Below are 4,854 nucleotides of genomic sequence, written 5' to 3' on the forward strand. Positions count from 1 at the left end.
CTTCATCAACAGAAGTTGCAGCTGGTTTGATGGAATTGGCTTGCACATTGACACTGTAACAAGTCGTTTCCTACATTATGCTGGAATACCATGGTTTAACCTTTCCTTGTTTTACATTGTATTTTTCTTGTTTAACATCTTAAATAAATTGAGGTCCATATCTGAAAAGAAATAGACAAAAGAATGATAGTTTTTGCTTGCAATTTAAACCAATTTAGTGTTTCACCTCTTTGTTACTGCTCTGCTAGAAACAATCACTACACCAAAAATGATCTTTAGCAGCAATTAATTAACGACAATAGCTTAATTACCGCTAAATATGTATTTTTAGAGGCAATTAACACTCTTTGTAAATGTCCCTAAAGCCTATAGCGACATTGAATCCAATGACAATTACTTAATGATGGTAAAGGTTTTAGCACTCTTTGTTAACGTGTATATTTATTGCCGTTAAAAGTATTTTTTGCCATAATAAGTACTAAATATGATATGTTGTTCATGTAATTCACGTTTGTTGGTACTACCCAAAAAAAGGTTCTAGACTCACACTTTGTTTTGCTTATTGAATTAAGGATACATTATTATACAACTTAAGTAAACTTCTTAACATAAATATAAGAATTGAGCCAAAGTTATGTAACTTGTTCAGATCAGATAACCTAGGTCCAATAGAAGGCTTTTTGGTTTAAATATTTTCGGTTTATATATTATCGATTTTTCTATTTAAAGGTGTCATGTCACTAAAAATAGTGTCGGTGCATCTAACAGCCAGGATGATATTTTCAAAAGTTCATTATGCAATTGTTAACTCTGACCTATCCAACAACCATCTTTATTGCAATAATAAGTAGAGTGATATAGGTACTACACTATAGTTGCTATTTCAATGCCATTTAATTTCCTTGAAATTTCTTCTAATTTGGAGCAATTTTGCGCGCGGTAGTTTCTATTTCAATTCTAAAGTACAACCTTTTCAAATTTAAAGAATTTAATTTTTCACTATAGGAAAAGGAGAAGTGATAAAGAGTGGGAGAGTAGGATGTTATACAACAAGTTTCTACAAATACATAAGAGTACTACTTTCATATCTTGAATTACATCCTCTCTACTCCTTGAAGAACTATTTTGTTTCAATTACTTTCCATATTGACTTAATATGGCAGCCTATAGTGCTGTAATTTCTCTTCTTCAAACTCTTAACCAACGAAATCCATAACTCTTTCATGGTCACACTGTTGAAGCGCTCGATTCTGTTCGTGCTACTGCTGAATATTTCCAAAAAGTTCTTGAAAATGCTAGCAAGAGTAGATTTGACACTGAAAAGATCAAATCTTTGGAGGAAAAAATAAGAGTTGCTGTTAGTTATGCAGAAGATGTTGTTGAGATGAAAATTTCTCAAATCATCACAAGCTTAAGTTGGACATTTGGAATTTTACAACACCATGATTTGCTACCAGTTGTTGAAAAAATGGATACAACAAGGAAACAAGTGATGGAGATTGTTTCACATCATGCTGATCAAGTTCTTGAATTATCTGGGGATTCCTTGATTGACACTTCATCTACAAGTTATCCAATGTAGTCAGATAAGTTGGAAGATGATATTGTGCAGGGACTTGATGATGGCATGAAGATAATAGTTAAAAGATTGACAGGACCACCGTTGGATCTAGACATTGTCACAATATCAGGCATGAGTGGCATTGGCAAAACAACACTTGCTAGAAAAGCTTATGATCATCTTCCAATTAGGTATCACTTTGACATTCTTGCTTGGGTTACAATATCTCAAGAATTTCGATGTAGAAATGTATTGTTAGATGCTTTACAATGCATTTCAAAGAAAACAAATATTGTGAACTCAAAAAATTATAATAAAATGGATGACAATGAGTTAGCTGACCTGGTGCAAAAGAACCTAAAGGGTCGAAGATACCTTGTTGTTGTTGATGATATTTGGAGTAGGGATGTCTGGGATAGTATAAGATGAATATTTCCTAATTACAACGATGGAAGTCGAATCTTATTGACTACTAGGGAAAACGAGGTAGTAATGTATGCAAATACATGTTGTCCTCATGAGATGAACCATTTGAGTTTAGAGAACGGTTGGAAGTTACTTTGTGATAAGGTGTTTGAACATGATCATCCTCCTGAATTGGAAGAAATTGGAAAGGAGTTAGTAGAAAAATGTCAAGGACTACCCTTAACGATTTTAGTGATTGCGGGATATCTCTCTAAAGTGGCCAGGACATTAGAGAGTTGGAAGGATGTTGCCCGAACATTAAGTGTAATCATTGCTAGTCATCCAGATAAATACTTAGGAGTGCTCGGTTTGAGTTACCACCACTTGCCTAATCGGCTCAAACCTTGCTTTCTTTCTATGGGTGATTTCCCAGAGGATTTTCAAGTTGATACTCGAAGATTGATCCAATTATGGATTGCAGAAGGTTTCATAAGGACTTCTGAAAATGGTAAAAGTTTGGAGGAAGTGGCAATGGATTATTTGGACCTTATTAGCAGGAACTTGATACAGGCTAGAAAGAGAATATTCAATGGTGAGATAAAAGCATGTGCAATGCATGATCTATTGCGTGAATTATGTTTGATAGAATCTGAAATGACAAAGTTTATGCATGTTCAAAGAACTCACCCTACTATTCCAACACAAAAGCACAATGTCCGTCGCTTCAGTTTTCAAACCAATTTTTGTTCAGCTGATGATTGTTGTAAGATATTACCCCCCTGTTACAAGATCTATCTACATATTTTCTCACTTGGATCAACCTCTTCAACTCCATATGCCTTACAGGGTATTGCCATTCTACTATCATATGTTATTTCCTTTATTCAGATTAGCAAACCAGAAATAATAAAAGATGAAAAGAAAAACACAAAGAACTATCCGAGTCCACAGAACCCACTGTGTGTCCTTAAGAAATTTAATCCCCTCAAGTACCCGAGGTTGCAGATTAATTCCTCCCAAGATAAAATGGATTAACCATTAAAGAAGTAGCGGTACCTCAAACTTCGATAATTTCAACGAACTCAAAATGACAGCAACGAATCACACACACACAGACACGGTCGATCGATTTTGTTTTGTAAGAAATGTATGCAAAAGAAGGGAAGAATTCGATACCGAAAAATGAGAGAAAACCTCTCTATTTATAGCCAACAAAGGGTAAAGGCAACAACCCTTTGGAAAGAAGACAACCTTTTAGAAAGAAGACAACCTTTCAGAAAGGTCACAACACTTTGGAAAAGGCATAACCTTTCAAATGGTCACAATCCTTTAGAAAGGACACAACCTTTCATAAAGTTCACAACCCTTCGGCATAGTCACAACTCTTCAGGAGAGTCACAACCCTTCATTTCCTGTTCACACCTTTAAAACCCAATAATCCCCCACATAATTAGGGGATGGCTATTGTTAAAACATATGCATGAAAAACTGTGTGATTCGTAATTAAGGATTGATTGCCTCTGGATAAGTGGGTTTCCCTTTGAACTTTCTGTAGTGAACATATATCGGATATACTCGGTCAATCGGTAGATTTGATATCTTTGAACCGTCGAGCTTTGGTGTATGCCTAGACAACATAAGTCACATAATCAACCCTTGAACTATTTTTGGTTCTCATTGTTTTGTTCGTTTCAGCCATGAACACGTCTCGGTTTATGAGTGCATAGAGAACTGGCCTTACCGGATTCTCCTTGAAGCGGCTTACACTTCACATTTACATAGGTGATTTCTAAATGGGTTATCCCGTAGATACACCATTTGATATACCCTGTATCAAACTTAGAAATCATTAAAAAGTCCTAATGCCTTTATCCTTGTTACCGAACATTGTCTTATCATGAGAATAGACCATAAAAAATATTTTGACAATGTTGAACCGTCATCAATGACTTTGTTTGATCTCCTTGAACCTAGATCTTGGGATCTCCAGTCTTCTAGGTAGAGTTACCGCCACAATGACTTGTTCTTGGCCATAGTACCATTCCCTTTGATAATCTATCAACTCCCTCTCTAGTTAGGCCTTTTATAAGTGGATCCGACACATTATCCTTTGACTTTACATAGTCAATTATGATAATTCCACTAGAGAGTAGTTCTCTAACGATATTATGTCTACGTCATATATGACGAGACTTTCCGTTCTACATCATGCTCCATGCCCTACCTATTGCAAATTAACTCTCATTGTGTATGCATACTAGAGCCAAAAGGTTTGGGCCAAAAATCTTTCAAGAAATTTTGGAGTCATTCAACTTCTTTACCTGCCTTATCTAGAGTGATAAACTCAGATTTCATAGTAGAGCGAGCGATACATCTCTGTTTAGAAGATTTCCAAGAGACTGCTCCTCCACCAAGAGTAAATACATATCCACTTGTGGATTTTACTTCATTTGACCTGGTGATTCAATTTGCATCACTATATTATTCCAATACTGTTGAATATTAGTTATAATGCAAAGCAATAGTTTTTTAAGTATGTTTTAAATACTCCAAAACTCTTTTCATTGTCATCCAATGAGTTTGATTGAGATTACTCGTGAACCGACTTAGTTTATTAATAGCATATGCTATATCTGATCGCGTACACTTCATGATATATATCATATTTCTCAATACTCTAGCATAATCCAATTGTGAGTCACTTTTGCCTTCATTCTTTTGAAGTACAAATCTCACATTTATTGGAGTCTTGACAATATTGAAATCCAAATGCTTGAACTTGTCAAGTACATTTTCAATCACATCAGTAACTTCAATGTCTTTCATATCGAAGTTACTTTCTAGCATATGCTTAGTAGCATTTATGTTAGAAATGTCTCTTTTGACGA

The 4,854-nt window shown here is 35.1% G+C and overlaps 1 pseudogene; it reads left to right on the forward strand.

The window, feature by feature from the left end:
* Window positions 1-1,034: 1,034 nt before the first annotated feature.
* The window catches only part of LOC125856184 (putative late blight resistance protein homolog R1A-3), an 8,344-nt pseudogene continuing 4,524 nt past the window's right edge, over window positions 1,035-4,854 (forward strand).

This window comes from Solanum stenotomum, chromosome 2 (assembly GCF_019186545.1).
Source record: "Solanum stenotomum isolate F172 chromosome 2, ASM1918654v1, whole genome shotgun sequence".
Lineage (NCBI taxonomy): Eukaryota > Viridiplantae > Streptophyta > Magnoliopsida > Solanales > Solanaceae > Solanum > Solanum stenotomum.